We start from the raw sequence: 22299 nt of genomic DNA, 5'->3' as shown, positions 1-22299 counted from the left end.
TAATAGTATTAGGTCAATGATTCCACTATATGCAGTCAAAATGGAGTCTGTCCATCTAACCAGCTATCATTTTAGCCATTTACCCATCCGCTAATTTCCGCATCCATCCAACCAAATCTCAATCCATCCTCTAGCCCAAATAAGGGCAACGGTGTATTTTTTTAGTTGACGGTGACATCTGGTGGTCACTTTTATTCACGCAGTTCTTTACATTTGGAGCCGCTTCCAGTAGGTGGCCATATTGCACTTCTCAATTTGTCTCCATGTTCCACTGACTGTTGAGAAACAGTGTTGTGAGGCAATTTACTGTTTCAATGTTAAAAGTATTTACCAATATATATTGTTTTTAATTGCCATTTTAATTGAATTAAACCCTTTCAAGTACTGTGGTCATCTGCAGTGGACAGCCATTCAAAAGTTGACACATAAGACCTATATCCCTATAATGGTTTAGTGACTATTTTTGGTAATTAAAAAATACTAAAATGTTAGAAATCATTCTTATATTATTGAAAAATATATAATAATCCTCATTGTGTTTTTTTTTTTTTTTACTGAACTTTTATTATAGATAAACATGTTAATTTATACAATGATAATATTAAAGCTAACTTAAAATGAATAAAAATAAGAAATATCCTTTTGGTATCCTTTGCATAGGGACGGTAGGGACTTTACCAACTTTTCAGGATGCTTAAATTATCCCCACCAACTTTTAAGCAACCTTATTTGCATGATATAATGACTTCAGTTATATTGGTCATTTAGATTGTTTTCCTATATGTTGTAAGGATAGAATTGATCCTACCATTATTAAGTGAATTACAGTATTCTCATTATGTTCAGACTTACACTGGCTCCTTTTCACTTGCTGAATGTGCCAGTCCATTTTTCCCCTGAAACGCACGTTTGATTGGGTGATGACTTGACCCCCCCCCCCCACACACACACAGACACACCCATTCACAGCCCGACAGAAATACAACATGCCGCCTCCCCCGCCCCCTTCAAAGACGAGGGATATTAGAAGTTTTTTCCCGCCAGCAGCAGCCACTGTACGTAATGCAAAAAAACGTCAATGTTGTGCAGTTGGGGAACACTCCACTAATTTTGCTACTGCTACAGTGCTTCAAGTCGATTTTACTCGCTGAGATTTCCTGAAATAAGAAAAACAACTAGCTGAAAATAAGCTTAACAGACTTATTTGAAGCAAAAAGTTTGTATATTTAATCTTAAAAATCTTAAAAGAAAAAATTGCTTGTCAGAAATGTTCTTAATTCAAGAATATTGTTCAAAACATTTGAAAGATTTTTTTTTTCTTTTAGATGTATGGGCTCAATACGAACAAATAGTAATATTTACTGAAGAATCTGACGCAGTAATCTGTTAACTAGCCTTTAACACTCAAAAAAAGATGGAGAAAATTATTTGACTAGATTTAAAAAAATAAATATCAGATTAAGATGTTATAAATTTGCAGTGTGAACGATTTTATAGATTTATTTTGCATTAATCATTTAGCCTATCAATTAATTAGGTTCATATTGGTGAGAAGTGTAGCCCTGACCCCCATTTGCCAAATATATTTGGTCTTACTAATGTCCCGTCCCCAGCATAAAGTGTACATCCAGGTTACGCTGTTATATCGTCCCTACCAATATTAAGACCAAACCTACGCCCTTGGCCACAAGTAATGGTCTTCAGTAGTTTATTTTCATAATATTGAAGACATTGCACGCATAGATGGCGATGGACGTCTAATTCATTTCAATCGGGAGAATTGGCCGTAAATGCTCATCTTTCCATGCCATTGATAGCACTAGACGTCCAATCCATTTTGACTGTGTGCCAAAATGGATTTTGACTATGTGCAAAAATGGCAATGGCAAGCAAAGAGCAGTAGCTTTACATTAAAAAAGTGAGTCATAATTTGTGTATGAAAGGGTTAATTTATATCTTTTCATTTTTTGGGATTTTTTTGTGTTGTTAATGATATATATATAATTTAGGGCTGTCAAAATTATCGCGTTAACAGGCGGTAATTAATTTTTTAAATGAATCATGTTAAAATATTTGACACATTTAACGCACATGCCCCGCTCAGATTAAAATGACAGCACAGTGTCATGTTCACTTGTTATTTGTGGTTTTTGGTGTTTTGTCGCCCTCAGCTGGCGCTTGGGTGAGACTGATTTTCTGGGTTTCAGCACCATGAGCATTGTGTAATTATTGACTTCAACAATGGCGAGCTACTAGATTATATTTTGATTGAAAATTTGGCAAATTTGATTAAAACAAAAACATTAGGGATGTTTTACTATAAAATTTCTATAACTTGTACTAACATTTATCTTTTAAGAACTGCAAGTCTTTCTATACATGGATCCCTTTAAGAGAATGTTTATAATGCTATCTAGTTGATGTATTGTTATATAATATATATATATACATTTTTTTATACATATAGATGAGGCTTTGCAAGGCAAAGACTGATAGTAAAATTCTTTATTTTTCCTTTTTTTTTTCAATGTTGAATGGCGTTTCTTCGACGCGAAGCACAGCCCCAACCGTTTGAACGACCGTCACCTTTCAAATATCAAAATGACCTTAATTTTCGTGCGACGCAGGGAATTTTTCAAATGCCCCCCCCCCCCCCCAAAAAATTTTCCGTTCACCCGTAAATGTGGGTTTTTGGGAAAAAAAATCTTTTCACAATGTATGTAGTCCTCCAATTTTTGACCAAATCGCATAATTTACACATAAAAAATTCCAGGACTGTAAGGGGCATAAATGTTGTTTACAGGATTTGCCAAAAACGGTCCCATTCATTTCTAATTGGATGCCTTTGACAGACATGTACGTCCAAATTTCCCATTCATTTTCAACGGCAAGTAAACAAAGGTCCTGTTGATTTTTGACCTTATACCATGACAGCCCATTGACATTAAACTGGCGCCCAAGTAAATCGATGCAGTTGACAGCCATACATGTCCATGCCATTGGCGGCCATGTATGTCCAAATTTCCCATTAATTTTCAACGGCAGGTAAACATAGGTTCTTGTGATTTTTGACCATTTACCATGACAGCCCATTGACATTAAACTGGCACCCAAGTAAGTCGATGCCAATAACAGTCATGTACGTCCATGTCATTGGCGGCCATGTACATCCAAATTTCCCATTCATTTTCAATGGCAGAAAAACCTGTGTGGTTGTGATTTTTGACCAAAAACTTATTATTACAGCCCATTGACATTCAACCGGTGCCCAAGTAAGTCGATGCCATTGACAGCCATGCAACAGGTCCGCGAAATGTCCCCAAATCAACAGGAAGTGACCTGATAGATCTGTATCTACCACAACAAAGCCCCATTGTAATTTCTTCAGAAACTGCAGTTGTTTTTTTTTTTTTTTTTTTTTTTTTTTTACAATTTGCTGGTTCTGCGGCGGTCCGCAAAATGTACGTCGGCCAGCGTTGTCGGGTTTTACGTCGCCATATACGGTCTGCACCGGATCCAGTATGGACCTTGGTGTTTCTGTGGTTGGCATCACTGAGCGGGGGTTTGAGTCCGCATTTCAGGCATAGTGTGGTGACTTCTGGTTTGGTGGGCCATGTATTGGTTTTGCTCATTTGTTTGTATGTTCTGTCATATTTAAGAATTTAAAATTTTCTGTACTGACACTAACCAGACTTTGCATCTGAGTTTTTTGCCAAAGTATCGTTTTTCCTGTCATTTTTTTGGCAAGTGTTTGACGGGAGCACTTTTTTATTACCCAGTGGCTTCAAAATTAGATCTTCAAATTACAGCTACTGACCTAAGCTAGCCTTGTTTGGTTTCATTGGTTAAAAAGACAAAAATAAGTTTTGTTTATGTTATTTTGCCCACATTTGATTTTCAAATGTAGTTTTGCAGCACTCAATCATGGCGGAAGGGTGCCTTCCAAAAGTCAGCGAGATAAAGACACCGTAGAGACCGACCCCAGATGAGCGTTCCCATAGACGTGCTCTCTGACCAAATCCTTCCTCTCTTACATGCAGTCTTCACTCCGTGTAGTGGAGTGAGTTGTTGGTATGCCTAGGCGATTTTATGACGCAGAAAAACCTTTCGGTGATCAGCCGCGACATATTTAATTGATCAAACGTGCCGTAAATGTTGCTTGACTACCGTTTGGCAAAAAAAGTCCATTATAGTGTAAATTTTATTGTATTGTTGGGTGAAATACTTACTGCCTTTGAACCAGCTATTGTTTTTACACCTTGTGAAAAAACAGCAGCTTAAAAAGCATACGACAGGAGGAAAAAAAGTCTTAAATAGCATTATTATGTGAATTAGAATCATATTTTGAGACGATTCGACTATATACAACAATTTAGCAAAGCGCAGATGATGAGAAATTAGTCTTTTAATCTGCCGGTTAGCCACGCCTACCGTTATAGGGCTCGAGCGTCCCCAACAGGTGGATCAGCGGGAGACTGGGCTCATCGGTTTTACTATTCAGCCCGTTGAGGGGGAATTATTCAGAACGAGGAAAACGCGACGAAGAGAGCCGCAAAATGTCATTGTTTCAGTCTCTCTACTCCAATATTTTTACAGGATATTCTTTTTATCCAAATATTTTTCCACAATAGCTAAATAAATGGTGTGAGAAGGACCAGTCAGCCCGTCGAGGAGGAACTATTCACAACGAGGAAAACGTGATGAAGAGAGCTGCAAAATGTCATTGTTTCTTTACTTCAATATTTTTACAGGATATTCTTTTTATCCAAGTATTTTCCCCAATTGCTAAATAAATGGAATGGTCATGACAAATAACAGTCTTGTGCTAAATGGAAGATAAAATCATAAAAATGCACTTATTCAGGACGACATGGCAAAATTACTCCATAATGGTCAAAACTGTCGACGTCACCTTTACTGTCGCACCTCCTGAACGATATTTTATGACACCTAAATCGGACATATGTCATTTCCCTTCCCCGGCTTCGGAGAATGTAAACAAATCAAGAGGCGTGACAGCTAGCCGACATGGTAACCCGAACTGAGTGATGTTTCAAAGTCTTCGAAGCGGAAAATCACTCATAACTAGCCCGGATTATTTGACATGACGACTGGGTTGTCGATTGTCTTCGCGGACCGGCAAACCGCCCGGCGAAGAGCAATTTACAGCTCGTTCCCTGGAGGAGGGCGGCTGCAGTTGTTGTGCAGCTAACGTGCAGCTAATGTGCATGAGGAGAGCTTTTTACATGCCTATCATTGATCAAACGTAAGTAGTCCTTTAATTTAAGAAAGTTTGTGGTGTTTACTTTGTAATCGCTGTATTCGTATTTGACATAATACAAAACAAGATGTTTACTCACTTCCTCGTAAGTCCAATGGTCCAACAGTAGTCCGGCTTGTTTTGGCCAATATCCACGGTGAATGGGAACCTTTTGAAACTCCAAAAAGGCGCACACGCCTCTCCCTCATACAGCAAGATTTTTCTGCAGCCGTTTGGCTGGCGTGATGAGAAAAATAAACCTATTAATCCGTAAAATCAGCTGAATCCTTAATCCTCATACACAACAGTACGGCTGGAAAGTTAAGAGGATGCCTTCAACCGTACATGTCATAGCGCCCTCCTCCTCAATGCAAGACCGAAGGCGGAAGTCACTCGTTTTCATGGCGCGGGCTTAAAAAAAACTAAATAAATATAGTGATCGCTTCCACACACATCCAAGCGGTCCATATCATTCAGGAGCATAAAATACCGCGTCTATTATGAAATAAACATGCTTTTTCGTGTCACATGCACTTTAAGCTCAGCTTTGTGTTGTATAGGCATGTTGCCATTGTTCCTGCTGGATCGATAGGTGATTGGAAATTAAACGTAACGGACATAAATTTGTTTGGCTGCTTTAATTGATGAATACTGGCAAATAAACCTTGCTTAAAAGTAGGACTTAGCCACAAAGTAATTAAAAAAAAAAAAAAAGGGTGGGGGGGGGCATGCATCGAAAATCGTGATCATCGTTAATACCGTGAAGATAATCGTTCAATAGTCGAATCGTAGCACCCTGAATCATAATCGAATTGAATCGTGGGGTGCCTTAGATGGCACACCCCTACTCTGACTGAGGCAAACTGGATCCAACAACACAAAACACAGAGTAACTCTCGACACTTGGTAATACTGTATTTTTGATTCGGTAACCCAACCTGAGTGTAGCAGTGAACTCTCTCTCTCTTGCTGTAATCACTGGGGGCGAGCAGCCTTAAATTACACACAAACAAGGACCCAAATGGGGCTGCTCATAGCCGCCGGCAAAAATCAATGATGAAATTCGTTGGCAACTAATTTACCGCAATTTTCGGACTATAAGACGCAACTTTTTTCCTTCATTTTGATACCTGTGGCTAATAGTCCAGTGCGGCTTATTAGTTGATTTTATTAGGTAACACTTTATTTGACAACGGCGTCATAAGACTGTCTAAATTATGACATGACACTATCATGGGCATTACTGAATGCTTATGTCATTAACTGTCGTTCGGCAAATTATGTCACTATCTCAATTAATGTCCATCTTGGATCTTTAACATCCAATCAAAAGTGAGATCATTTGCCGGATAACACTGAATAACATCTGTTATAAGCATTCATGAATGCTCAGGATAGTGTCATGTCATAATTCTGATTCTCTAATGACAGACTTATGGCACCACTGTCAAATAAAGTGCTACCAAATACCATAACTAGAACTTGATGAAACGACTGGAACAGTAACTGAAGAAATGTTTAGCACAGAACATGATTTTTGATTGTTATTTACATCGGTCGTGCTGCAATGCATGCTAAGAGGCATGTTGGATGACAGCAGTGTTGACAGCAGGTGACAGCAGAGGTTGACCGTCTCCCCCAAGGGAGCAGTGATGGCCAAATGAAGCTTCTTTGAGCAGAAAGCTACAGATGTAAATAACAATCAAAAATCATGTTCTGTGCTAAACATTTCTTCAGTTACAGTTCCAGTTGTTTCATCAATTTCTAGTTATGGTATTTGGTAACAGACAATCATAATTATGACATGACACTGTCCTGAGCATTCATGAATGCTTATAACAGATTTCATTTAGTGTTATCCAGCAAATGATCTCACTTTTGATTGGATGTAAAAGATCCAAGATGGACATAAATGGAGTTAGTGACATAATTTGCCAAATGACACTTAATGACATAAGCATTCAGTAATGCCCATGACAGTGTCATGTCATAATTTAGACAGTCTTATGACGCCGCTGTCAAATAAAGTGATACCTAATAAAATCAACCAATAAGCCGCACTAGACTATTAGCCACAGGTATCAAAATGAAGGAAAACAGTAGCGTCTTATAGTCCGAAAATTACGGTAAATTAGTTGCCAGTTAATTTCATCATTTATTTTTGCCGCCGGCTATGAGCAGTCCCATTTGGGTCCTTGTTTGTGTGTAATGTAAGGCTGCTCGCCCCCAGTGATTAGAGCAAGAGAGAGAGAGAGTTCACTGCTACACTCAGGTTGGGTTACCGAATCAAAAGTACAGTATTACGAAGTGTCGAGATTTTCTTTTTCATATAGTTACTAGGGTTGTTCCGATCATGTTTTTTTGCTCCCGATCCGATCCCGATCGTTTTAGTTTGAGTATCTGCCGATCCCGATATTTCCCGATCCGATTGCTTTTTTTTTTTTTTTTTGCTCCCGATTCAATTCCAATCATTCCCGATAATTTTTCCCAATCATATACATTTTAGCAATGCATTAAGAAAAACATGAATAAAACTGGGACGAATATATACATTCAACATACAGTACATAAGTACTGTATTTGTTTATTATGACAATAAATCCTCAAGATGGCATTTATATTATTAACATTCTTTCTTTGAGAGGGATCCACGGATAGAAAGACTTGTGACTTTGTATATTGTGACTAAATATTGCCATCTAGTGTATTTGTTGAGCTTTTAGTAAATGATACTGTAGGCATGCCCAAATGCATGATGGGAAGTGGAACCATGACTGTGCGTAGTGCTACCAATGGATATATCTTCTCTGCGTTGGGAAATAACATAAGGTATTAAGAAAAAGATCAATTGCTACCTTGCTTCCCCACATTGCTTCTCATGATATTTCTAATCGTAGGGAGAGGGATTGTAAGGCTTTAGCCAATTAAAAAAAGGCTCCAAAGGCTGCCAAAATTCACTCTACTCATCTTACGCTGCCTTTTATCTCTCTATATAGGTAAAACGGCGCCATTGCAGATTGAGCGCCAATGCGTGAGTGGGTCGTGCAGCGCATGCATTAATTGCGTTAAATTTATTAACGTGATACATTTTCTAAAAAATTAATTACCGTTGTTATCGGGATAAATTGGATAACCCTACCTTAAGCCTAAACTCAGACTCTGGATGAGTGTAACATACAGTGCCTTGCAAAAGTATTCGGCCCTCTTGAATCTTGCAACCTTTCGCCACATTTCAGGCTTCAAACATAAAGATATGAAATTTAATTTTTTTGTCAAGAATCAACAACAAGTGGGACACAATCGTGAAGTGGAACAACATTTATTGGATAATTTAAACTTTTTTAACAAAAAAAAACTGAAAAGTGGGGCGTGCAATATTATTCGGCCCCTTTACTTTCAGTGCAGCAAACTCACTCCAGAAGTTCAGTGAGGATCTCTGAATGTTCCAATGTTGTCCTAAATGACCGATGATGATAAATAGAATCCACCTGTGTGTAATCAAGTCTCCGTATAAATGCACCTGCTCAGTGATAGTCTCAGGGTTCTGTTTAAAGTGCAGAGAGCATTATGAAAACCAAGGAACACACCAGGCAGGTCCGAGATACTGTTGTGGAGAAGTTTAAAGCCGGATTTGGATACAAAAAGATTTCCCAAGCTTTAAACATCTCAAGGAGCACTGTGCAAACCATCATATTGAAATGGAAGGAGCATCAGACCACTGCAAATCTACCCAGACCCGGCCGTCCTTCCAAACTTTCTTCTCAAACAAGGAGAAAACTGATCAGAGATGCAGCCAAGAGGCCCATGATCACTCTGGATGAACTGCAGAGATCTACAGCTGAGGTGGGAGAGTCTGTCCATAGGACAACAATCAGTCGTACACTGCACAAATCTGGCCTTTATGGAAGAGTGGCAAGAAGAAAGCCATTTCTCAAAGATATCCATAAAAAGTCTCGTTTAAAGTTTGCCACAAGCCACCTGGGAGACACACCAAACATGTGGAAGAAGGTGCTCTGGTCAGATGAAACTTTTTGGCCACAATGCAAAACGATATGTTTGGCGTAAAAGCAACACAGCTCATCACCCTGAACACACCATCCCCACTGTCAAACATGGTGGTGGCAGCATCATGGTTTGGGCCTGCTTTTCTTCAGCAGGGACAGGGAAGATGGTTAAAATTGACGGGAAGATGGATGCAGCCAAATACAGGAACATTCTGGAAGAAAACCTGTTGGTATCTGCACAAGACCTGAGACTGGGACGGAGATTTATCTTCCAACAGGACAATGATCCAAAACATAAAGCCAAATCTACAATGGAATTGTTCAAAAATAAACGTATCCAGGTGTTAGAATGGCCAAGTCAAAGTCCAGACCTGAATCCAATCGAGAATCTGTGGAAAGAGCTGAAGACTGCTGTTCACAAACACTCTCCATCCAACCTCACTGAGCTCGAGCTGTTTTGCAAGGAAGAATGGGCAAGAATGTCAATCTCTCGATGTGCAAAACTGATAGAAACGTACCCCAAGCGACTTGCAGCTGTAACTGGAGCAAAAGGTGGCGCTACAAAGTATTAACGCAAGGGGGCCGAATAATATTGCACGCCCCACTTTTCAGTTTTTTATTTGTTAAAAAAGTTTAAATTATCCAATAAATTTTGTTCCACTTCACGATTGTGTCCCACTTGTTGTTGATTCTTGACAAAAAATTAAAATTTTATATCTCTATGTTTGAAGCCTGAAATGTGGCGAAAGGTTGCAAGGTTCAAGGGGGCCGAATACTTTTGCAAGGCACTGTATTATGTCTGTAACATTAAATACAATTAGAAAACGATTTAATTAAAATATATATATATATATTTAAAAAAGGCATGGCCGATATTTTTTTGCCGATTCCGATACTTTGAAAATGATGTGATCGGACCCGATCGATTGGGATGCTGATCGATCGGGACGTCTCTAGTTGTTGGCTTTGCTGCCAATTGGTTCAAAGCTTCATGGTCGTTCATTTGGTTTTATGACAGTCATATGATGGCGCTGTCGAATAAAGTTTTACCGGTTAATATCTTTTGGTGTAAATATCTTATAATACAGTGAGGACAGCTGCGGCTTATAGACCAAAGTGCGGCCTATCTATGAACAAATGCCGTTTTCGTGCCAAATTTGGTCGGCTGCGGCTTGTAGTCAGGTGTGCCTTATAGTGTGAAAATTAGGGTACTAATCTATTCTAATAGATAAGTTGTTGCGGCCATAGTGTTGATAATGCTAAATGTACAAAGAGAGCGAAAACAAGATAGCAAAAGACTTCCACTTATACAGGTTTTTACATCTTCCAAGACATCTATCCTCACAAGAATCGAGGGGGTGTTGGAGCCTATCCCAGCTAACTATGGGCAGTAAGTAGGCGACAGCAAGAATCGGTTTGTACTTTTATGTGTGGTGACCAGATGAAAAACATCACCGCTAATGCGCATTTGATTAGATTGCACAAAAGTTCACGCGGTTGCAATGTCAACCTTTCCTGGTTGGCACCAGGTTTGTAGAGCGTGAGCTGTGACTTGTGGGTGGGGGCTGCGGCAGCAAATGAAAAGTAATCCGCCTGCTTGTAAACTTTCCGCGTGGGCGCATGCAAGGAGGCCAAACTACTGGACTTTAGGCACCTGGAGATGTGTGCATATGCTCGTGTGTGACATCTAAGGCAAGGTCAAGTGAGACGCAATAACCTGACTCACTTCTACGGCTCAAATTAGCAGCGCTTTTTTAACGGGTAGGGTGGTGGTTGGGTTTGTGGGCGCAGAGGGGCCTCCCACGCTGCCCTCTCCCCAAGAAAGAGCCTCATTATCGGGTTTGCTCGGTGGCACAGACGACCGCGTCTCCATCTAAAGAATGGCAATCGTAAAACTTCTCCATGACATAAGACAAAGCAAAGGCTTTAACGTTTCAGTTTTTTTTTTTCGTTTGCCGCAAAATGAAACCAGCTCAGAATTTATCTGCGTCTAGGTGCACCAGAAGATAAATTGTGATACTAAAAAAGGATAGTTCAGGTATCTGTATTTTTAATCCTAATATTAAAACTAATTTGCTCATTCATAAACAGGGGTGGAATGTAACAAAGTAAGTACTTCGTTACTGTAATTAAGTACATTTTTGTGTATCTGTATGTTAGAGTACAAATATGAAGTGGTACTTTTTACTTCACAACATTTTACAGCAGGTATCTGTGCTTTTTACTCCACTACTTTTCAAATTGTTGCCTGCGTTACCAGTTACTTTTGTTTGTTTTCGTTTTTTCTCATTGTGAATAGATAGTTATTTTTCATGCCTCCGGCGCAATCGATAAGCCCCTTGCAACGATACCATAACTGAGCACTAGAAGCAGCAACGTAAGTACAAGCAAGATTAGGCAGGCGAACAAGATATTGACCAATACAATCTACCACACTCTTGTACCGTAAGTGGCTGTATACACCTCATAGTTGCTTGCAATCCGCCATTAAGCTAAGTTCAGGGGTTTTTGAGCTTGTTAAGCATCTATTTACAGTGCAGTCAATTTTATTGCTTGTTTTTTTTCCATTCTGCAGTTTTAAATAAAACTGAGCAGTCAATGAATTTTCTGGTTCTTTCTTTGAATATTGACTCAGATCTCTGTATGTACTGTATGTGTGTGTGTGTGTGTATATATATATGTATGTATGTATGTATGTATATAATATACTGCTGCAAATAAGTATTTGAACTAAAGATGTCCCGATCACGTCATTTTCAAAGTATCGAAATCGGCAAAAAAATAACGGAAATGCCTTTTTTATATATATATATATATATATATTATTTAAGTCGTTTTCTAATTGTATATAACGTTACAGACAAAATGTCTTACATCCAGAGTAGTTTTGGCTTAAAGTAGGGCCATCAAGTTTATTGCGTGAACGGCGGTAATTATTTTTTCTTAATTAATCACGTTAAATAATTAACGCATGCGCTGCACGACCCACTCACACATTATCGTGTTCAATCTATAAAGGCGCCGTTTTACCAATATATAGAGCTAAACGCAGCGTATAATGAGTAGAGAATTTTGACAGCCTTTGAAGCCTTTTTTTAAAAAATTTGGTTTAGGCATGTGCCGTATGAGATTTTGACGGTACGATAACCGTGGGCAAAAATACCGCGGTTTCACGGTATCACGGTATTGCAATTATAGCTCCAAAATGTGTTATTTTGAGATGTATGGGTTAATTTTTTTTTTCCATTGAACAGGATTTTTTATTTTTCAGAACATAGTTGCAAATTGGAACATGAATATATTGTTAAAATAAATTATCAATAAAAAAAATGAAAAATATTCTAAATATAATTAAAATATAACTTATAGACTATACCCACAGCCACAGCTCAAGTTGCTCAAGATTACAGCAAGAACCAAATAATTTCTATAAAAAAGTAAAAACACTTCCGAATGAAATTTAAAAAAAAAAAAAAAAAAATCTACTGCATGACTTCTTTGGGAGGGTGGAAAAGCTCAAGTGAAGTTTCGCCATTTTCAGCCACTGTGTCAGCTCTAGTCTACATGATGTCATGCCTATGTGTTAAAAAACAAATAATTCATAAGTTGATAAGTTAGTTAAAAATGTATGAGTTAGTTTAAAGTAAATATTGTTGTGGAAAGGTTTCATCTAAACAAACAAACAAACAAACAAAAAACATCGTGAGTGAGCCCTCTCCTTGATCCAGTGAGCGTGGATTTGTGCTTAGGGCAAGAGCATCTTTCGCAAATTGGCGATCTTTGATGCTATCCCCTTTTCCCCTTCATTCAAGCGAATCAAGCTTGTTTTCTCACTCTGCGGCTGTAACACCCGACGAAGTTGCTCTCCCAGCTAAGCCTAGGCTAACATCCGTCTTTGTAAGCTTTTAGTTAGTTTGTATATTGAATTTGAAAGAAAAATATGCGTTTTGTTTTTGGCTAACTTTTTCATGCTGCTAATGTGTTGAAACAACTCACACATTGAAAAATACAATTGTACAACGTTTTAAATGTATCCATTTTGTATATTCCACTTACCATGATTTGAGAGCTCAATAAATTGAAGAAAAGTACGCCTTATGTTTGAAGTATTTGTTTTTGGGTTCACTGGCTGTCTAGCCGATAGCGTCACTTTCACACACATCAACAAACGGGAGAGGGTGAGCGCTGCCGCGCCAAGCCACTTCTGGCTGCATTTTTGACACATGAAAAATAGCGAATACCGTACTACGGTCTGTTGGAAAATGTTAGTGGTTTTGAAACCGCGACGTTTCACACCACGGTAAACCGTGAAACCGGTAACAGGCACATGCCTAATTTGGTTAAAGCCTCACATTCCCTCTCTCGGCAATTAAAATTAACGTGGGAGGAAATGTGGGGAAGAAAGGTAGTAGTTGATCATTTTCTTAACACCCTATGTTCTTTCCCAACGCAGAGAAGATATATCAATTGGTGCCCCTACGCACAGTCATGGTTGCACTTCCCATCATGCATTGGGTTGAATGGCTGCAGTATCATTTACTGAAAGCTCAACAAATAAACTAGACGGCAATATTTAGTCACAATATACAAAGTCACATTTATCCTTTAAGAATTACAAGTCTTTCTATCCGTGGATCCCTCTCACAGAAAGAATGTTAATAATGTAAATGCCATCTTGAGGATTTATTGTCATAATAAACAAATACAGTACTTATGTACTGTATGTTGAATGTATATATTCGTCTGAGTTTTATTCATTTTTTTCTTAATGCATTGCCAAAATGTATATGAGCGGGAAAAATTATCGGGAATGATTGGAATTGAATCGGGAGCAAAAAAAAAAGCAATCGGATCGGGAAATATCGGGATCGGCAGATACTCAAACTAAAACGATCGGGATCGGATCGGGAGCAAAAAAAACATGATTGGAGCAACCAGAATTTGAACACCTGAGAAAATCAATGTCAATATTTGGTACATTAGCTTTTGTTTACAATTACAGAGGTCAAACGTTTTCTCTAAATTTTCACCAAGTTTGAACACACTGCAGCAGGGATTTTGCACCACTGTTCCACACATATTTTCTCTAGATCAATCAGGTTTCTGGACTGTGACTGAGAAACATGGAATTTGAGATTCCTCCAAAGATTTTCTATTGGATTTAGATCGAAGACTGGCTAGGCCCTCCAGAACCTTGATATGCTTTTTACAAAGCTTTTGTCATGTTGGAAAACCCAGTCACGACCCATTTTCAATGCTCTAACTCAGGTAAGGAGGTTATTCCCCAAAATCTCACAATACATGGCTCTAGTCATCCTCTCCTTAATACAGTGCAGTCGTCTAGTCCCATATGTAGAAATACACCCCCAAAGCATGTTGCTTACACCCCCATGCTTCACAGTAGGGCTGGTGTTCTTGGGATGGAACTCATCATTATTCTTCCAAACACTATGAGTGGAATGACAACATGACTTTCTCTCATGACTCCTCTGGATCATCCAAATGGTCATTGGCAAACTTAAAACAGGCCTGGACATGCACTGTTTTATGCAAGGTAACCTTCCGTGCCATCCATGATTTTAAACCATGACGTCTTAATATATTACCAACAGTAACCTTGGAAATGGTGGTCCTGGCTCCTTTCAGGTCATTGACCAGCTCCTCCTGTGTAGTTCTTGGCTGATTCTACACAATTCTTAGGATCATTGGGATTTACAGTCATGTTTAGTTTCTTCCATTTTCTAATAATTTCTCCAAAGGTGGATCTTTTATCACCAAGCTCCTTGGCAATCGCCCCGTAACTCTTTTCAGCCTTGTAGAGGTCTACAATTCTGTCTCTGGTGTCTTTGGACATCTCTTTGGGGTATATGGACAGGTGGGACAGGTGTTTATATGCAGCTCACTGCCTCAAACAGGTCAAAAAGTTAAACTAAAAAAGTCCACCTCCACTCCACTTATTTATAGTAGGGGAATAAGTGGACTTTTTAAAGGCGACTTACAGGTCTTTGAGGCTCACAATTCTAGCTAATAGACAGGTGCTCAAAAACTTATTTGCAGCAGTATAATACATATCAGTGTTTCCCACAGGATTTTAGGAGACTGTGGTGGGAGGGTCTCTGACCATAGGATTTTTTGAAACTGTGGTGGTGGGCTGCATCGGAGTCGGACAGCCACACCATGTCGTGCCACGGCAAATTTTTTTTTTTTTTTTCATTATTTTTTCCCCCAAGAAGAACCATAACAAAGATATATTTGAAATATTTCATTAGCTAGGCTAATGTTATAGCTCTCAGCTACGGTACATGTATGTAAAATGCGTTGCTGATTACAGCTACGTTACCCTATGTAATAATGCGACTTTTTTTCTCGTAGCAATAGTACGACTTACATCTTGTAGTGACTCAGGGTTGGCAACCCAAACTGTTGAAAGAGCCATATTTGACCCCCCCCCCCCAAAAAAAAACAAACAAACTGATAAAGTATGTCTGGAGCAATGTTCCCTCTAATTTTTTATGTGTCCGAGCAAACACACAATCTCCCTGAGCACACTGCGGCCCACGGTGAGCAACATCAGATGTGCACCGTATTTTTTGGACTATAAGTCGCACCAGCCAAAAAAATGCGCAATGAAAAGATAAAAACATGGCGCACCGGCGTATAAGTTGCATTTTGGGGGGAAATTTATTTGGTATAATGCACCACCAAGAACAGACATGTCATTTTGAAAGGCAATTTAGAATAAAAATACAATAGAGAACAACAGGCTGAATAAGTGTACGGTATGATAACATTACATGACTCATAAACAACGAACTGAGAACATGCCTGGTTTGTCAATGTAACAGCTTTTTAGAGTTATTCAGATAACTATAGCATAAAGAACATGCTAACTAGCAACAATGATATAATAATGTGTGAATAAGTTCACATATAAGTCGCTCCAGAAAATAAGACGCACCCTCTGCCAAACTAAGAAAAAAAACTGCAATTTATAGTCCGAAAAATACGGTACATAGCGGCCACACACCAGTATCACGCCTTTTCACGCCTATTAGCATTTCTACTGCCCGTAAAATATTTAGTAGTAAGAGCATTTAATGATTAATATCCATAATTAAAATATCTTAATAAATTTCACTGGAATACACACCAATCTGACTTAAATTGTACCTTATTTTTCACGTCTTAATATATAGGACTTGCATTTGGTGTACTTATGTCAGTGCGCTCATCTGCTATCAGTGTATGCCAGGGTGCATTTTTAACACTGCACATAGTCTCGTTCTCGACTATATCATTGATTGAGTTTACAAATTCAAAGGCATAGTTTTTACTTCGCCAGCTTTCTGATATACTCACATACTTTGCCACGTGATTGCGGATTTGTTGAATTGACACCATTGACGCATTCATTTCGATGGCAAGTAAAAGATTGTCAATGAGAACTTCAACTTGCTCTGGGTCAGATTTTGTTTTGTGGGACAGCTCGTTTCTCTTCTGTCGGTCTTTTGCATTCTCCCGCAATAATGTACCAATCCCCTGTCGCATCTTGAGTCTTTGTAATTTTCAACAGCTTTCAAATGACTTTTCTGCTGAATATGACACTTGAGGTAGCCCAACTTCCATTCAGTCCACATTTTCCCCTCTGAAAATTCACTTGGTACTTTGGCTTCAGTTTCACCGCTTGTTCGTCTATTTGCACATGCTCCGACAGCCACTCCTTCTTATATGAACCGCATTTCTTTTTTACTTTGGCTTGGTGAGTGGAAGTGTCGCTGCCCGTTCGTTTCGCCATGATAAGGGCCTTTACGTCTCTCAACTCCGCCGCACTCACGCACTGTTGTCAGCTTGCTTTGATTGGCTGCGTTGCGGAAGTGAACCTTATCGTATCATTTGCTGGACACCTCTCACTCACTGAGTTACAACATACGTTTCTGTTAATTTTTTTTTTTTTTTTGTGCGCAGCATTGAATTTCTTGTGCGCAGAGTAGGTGCCAGCAGTGCGCGATTGCGCACGCGCGCAGCTTAGAGGGAACATTGGTCTGGAGCAGCAAAAAATTAAAAGCCTTGTACAAGCCTTATAATTATCAATACTAGCTATATTAGCCTACTATAAAAATGACTTAAGTTGGCTAGAAATACATAATTAGCCTTCATGATTAAATGTTTATTTTCCCTGCAGTGGATCCTATAGCGCACCACGTGACTACTCTGTTGTACGATGACACCACAAGTTTAACTTCATTACAATATTAATGAGTTGAAAGACTGTTTGTATCATGTTTGTCTTCCTAGAAATCCTATTAAAACAAAAAATATATTTCCCTCCCCCATCTTTTTCCATAAAAAAAAAAAAAAAAAAAGCTCCGAAGCAGCACTAAAGAGCCGCATGCGGCCCAAGAGCCGCGGGTTTCAGACCGCCGTCGTAGCCCTCCTTTTTCCTTTTTATTTGACCCTCATAAGTACTACATTACCACAACAATAACAGTCCTTCTGTCAACTGACCCATTTACAGGACTGGGGGAATTCTAATGGCCGTGTAAAGAGTTTTTCTTGATTCGGTGAGAAGGTGAATAGTTTTTTCCCCGTTGTTCGTGAACTAAATTTACACACGAACGCACATCGAGGTACCATTAACTTAGCAAGGAGAGGTATGAGAGTCATTTTTCGAGTGTCCCAGAGCTCGCGAAATTAAGGGGGGGGGGCGCATTTATCCAACTTTCGTCAGCCGTAATTGTCTGAAGTTGGCGCGTCGGTGTTGTGCCAAAAAATAGCCACTCCATGCGAAATGTCCCCCCGACGGGAGCGGCCACACGTCACTCGTACAAACAGCCTTTTCTTACCAATCGATGGACACGGAAACGACGTTCTTGTCCCGTGAATATGTATCATTTTACTCTGCTTGAACTAATAAATACTTTACTGTGACCAACGCTCTGAAAATAGAGCAAGGCTTTATTTTGGGCCCCGCCTCTCCGCGCAGTTCAATCAAAGTTTGCTTTCCGTCCAAGACGGCCGTCCACCGCTCACTTTCGCCGCAAAGTCCGATCCAAACTATTGTAATGCCCGGATATGGGGAAGAAGGAGAGAAGTCTGTATTTGCTTACCCACTTGATTGTGGTAACAATAATAAAGAAAAACAATAACAAAATAACAGCGGGCTGCTACGACATGCGACCGCTATCTCTCGCTATCTCGCTCGTTCTCCCATTCTTCCTACTCGTTCCCCTTGCGTCTCTTAAATAAATAAATAAATAAAATACTACTCTAAAATGCTGCTCTCGCTCGCGCGGGTAGTAGAGTGGAGTGGGCGACAGCTGTGTAATCGGCTGACTGACGCATCTAATTAGTATGTTTTTTTTTTTTTCCGCGGGGGGGGGGGGAGGGGGGGGGCGCAAACGAGACTGTGGCGGGCCCAAACTTCATTGGTGGGAAACACTGCATATAAATTGTTGATTGTGATTTCTAGATTTTTTTAAAGATTGTCTCTCACAGAGGACAAGCAACTGAAACCCATGAAAATTTCAAACCCGCCCTTCATTTTCAAAGTTGGACAACTTGCAAAATTGCAAGATGTTTAAATACTTATTTTCCTTACTGTATATGTATATATGCATACATTACATTTTTGCATTGGGAGAAAATACTTTTACTTTTTACTTGTAGAGTAAATTTTAAAGCAAGTACTTTTGTACTTTTACATGAGTAAATTTATTCTTAGATACCGTTTTTTTCGGACTATAAGTCGCAGTTTTTGGGGGTGCGACTTATACTCTGGAGCGACTTATGTGTGAAATTATTAACACATTATTATATCATTTCAAGACTTATGTGTGAAATTATGAACACATTATGATATCATTTCACATGTTATTTTTGTGTTTTGGAGTGACACTGATGGTTTGGTAAACTTGTTAGCATGTTCTTTATGCTATAGTTATCTGAATAACTCTTGATAGCTATGTTATGTTAACATACCGGCCACATTCGCATTTTGTTGTTCTTGCATCATGTAACGTACTGTACACTTATTCAGCATGTTGTTCTCTATTGTATTTCAAATTGCCTTTCAAGATGACATATCTGTTCTACGTGTGGGATTTTACCATGTAAATTTTCCCCCCAAAATGTGACTTATACTCTGGTGCGACTTATACAGTATATATATATTTTTTCGTCTTCATTGGGCATTTTATGGCTGGTGCGACTTATACTCAGGTGCGACCTATAGTCCAAAAAAAATACGGTACTTGTATTTTTACTTGCTGCACCTGTATCTGTGCTTATGTAAAAAAAAAAAATAGTGAGTAATTCATCCACCACTGTACATAAATTATGTATTACTAGTATATTACTTTGGGCTTTATATATTAGCTGGAAATAAAAATGATGCATTGAGAAAAATGTGAACTATGAATATTATGTTACTATGTCACTGTCATTGTTTTCCAAAGCAAAAGCAGATGTTCGCAAATATCTCATTTTGATTCAATCATCCCACGCATTCATCAACAATGACAGAAATATTGTTCTACTCCTGTGTAATAAAAAAAAAACAAAAAACTTAATCATAAAAATAATATGTACTATTTTTTAGTTTGTTGTTTAAATGTGTATATATTAGGGGTGTCAAACGATTAAAAATTTTAATCGAGTTAATTACAGCTTAAAAATTAATTAATCGTAATTAATCCCAATTAAACGCAATTCAAACCATCTATAAAATATGCCATATATTTCTGTAAATTATTGTTGGAATGGAAAGATGAGACACAAGATGGATATATACATTCAACATACAGTACATAAGTACTGTATTTGTTTATTATAACAATAAATCAACAAGATGGCATTACTATTATTAACATTCTGTTAAAGCGATCCATGGATAGAAAGACTTGTAGTTCTTAAAAGATAAATGTTAGTACAAGTTATAGAAATGTTATATTAAAACCCCTCTTAATGTTTTGGTTTTAATAAAATTTGTAAAACTTTCAATCAAAAAATAAACTAGTAGCCCGCCATTGTTGATGTCAATTATTACTTACACAATGCTCACTGGTGCTGAAGCCTATAAAATCAGTCGCACCTAAGCGCCAGCAGAGGGCGACAAAACTCCGAAAAACACAACAAGTACACATTTCACTGTGCTGTCATTTTAATGTTTGAGCGGGGCATGTGCGTTAATTGCGTCAAATATTTTAACGTGATCAATTAAAGAAATTAATTACCGCCCGTTAACGCGATAATTTTGACAGCCCTAGTATATATAAAACCGAATTTTACCAGTTGTTTTTTTTTCTTATAAAAATAAATCCTAAATAAATTCAAAAAAGCAATAAGGAACAAAAAATAATAATAAACCCCCTTTTTATTTTGAATATTTAAAAAACAATGAATAAAAAGAACATTCTCTTCTTTGTTCTTAAATGATAATATAAATGAATATATATTATATTCATTTTGACAAATAAGTAATAAATATTAAAATAATGTAATAATTTTGAAAAAAGATGATTTGGACCAATTTCTCTAAATGATTCATTAACAATCAAAATAGTTGTTGATTAACATAATAATCAAGTAGTTGTCGATTATTCCGTAAATCATGGCACTCCTTTTCAAAATAGGCTCGTTCCATTTTTCAATGCCAGTAAATGATGACATGAAATCAACATTGGCATTTCCTATCTACTTGTATTCAAGTTTTGAGTTTTTACCACCTCTTCTTGTAAGGATTGTAGCCGTATGTGGTGCAAGGCGCTGCTGGCTTCCCCTCCGGAAGAATTAGCTGCTCACACATTACCACACTGGATTGTTTTTCTCAAGCGCCACAGGCCCTATTGGGCCTCTTTCCTCCACTCTCTAATTAGATTAACTGGGTCCCCAATCTGGACCAGCAACGGCTTGGTCGACCTAAATTTGTCACTACACCCAATGCCCAGCTGGGTAATGAAGACATGACGGATGTGGAGGGAAGGCGAAGGGGGAAAAAAATTGTTGGCCAAACGAGGGCCTGTGGTCAGGGTGGACATTTTGGGAGGGAAGTTTAGCGTGCAGACTGCCATCAAAAGACCCAATGAAAAGCTCAGAATGGGCAATTAATTTGTGTGAGGTCCCACAGGGGTCAATCCCGGTCCCTCTGTAATTGATCTCAATCAGAGTTGCAAAACTATTATTTGTTGTGAGCCACACTGTAGTTATGGTTTCCTTTGCAGGGCCATTATGTTGGCTAAACCATGTAAATATTCACCGTTACGTTCTGTTAGAAATCTGACCACATTTTTGCGAGTGGATAAAATTTGATCTGTAATGTAACACAGCCGGAAAATACTAAACCTTTTGCAGTATAATGTTTTCGAGTCAAGATTCACCCATTTTCAAGTTTGGATAATATGTAAAAATTAGGGTTGTTCCGATCATGTTTTTTTGCTCCCGATCCGATCCCGATCGTTTTAGTTTATCTGCCGATCCCGATATTTCCCGATCCGATTGCTTTTTTTTTTTTTGCTCCCGATTCAATTCCAATCATTCCTGATAATTTTTCCCGATCATACACATTTTGGCAATGCATTAAGAAAAGAATGAATAGAACTCGGACGAATATATACATTCAACATACAGTACATAAGTACTGTATTTATTATGACAATAAATCCTCAAGATGGCATTTACATTATTAACATTCTTTCTGTGCTACATGATTTTGCCACCACCAAACTTCACTGTTTTCTGAGTGAATCTCTGATCCATGCGGGCTCCGGTAGGTCTCCTGCAATATTTGCGGCGACTGTGGTGTAATTCAATGGAAGATTCATCTGAAAAATCAACCTTTTGCCACAAAACAGGGAAGTTTGGTGGTGGCAAAATCATGGTCTAGGGTTACATCCAGTATGGGGGTGTGTGAGAGATCTGCAGGGTGGAAGGCAACATACATAGTCTGAAATATCAACAAATCTTAGCTGCCTCTTATATTCCTAACCATAAAAAGGGACAAATTCTGCAGCAGGATGGTGCTCCATCGCATACTTCAAT

General features: G+C 38.5%; 1 long non-coding RNA gene across 1 annotated transcript in view; it reads left to right on the top strand.

The window, feature by feature from the left end:
• The window catches only part of LOC130915415 (uncharacterized), a 71716-nt gene that overhangs the window by 13080 nt on the left and 36337 nt on the right, over positions 1–22299 (top strand). The window lies entirely within an intron of this gene.

This window comes from Corythoichthys intestinalis, chromosome 4 (genome assembly GCF_030265065.1).
Source record: "Corythoichthys intestinalis isolate RoL2023-P3 chromosome 4, ASM3026506v1, whole genome shotgun sequence".
Taxonomy (NCBI): Eukaryota; Metazoa; Chordata; class Actinopteri; order Syngnathiformes; family Syngnathidae; genus Corythoichthys; species Corythoichthys intestinalis.
This window is presented reverse-complemented; position numbering and strand designations above follow the sequence as displayed.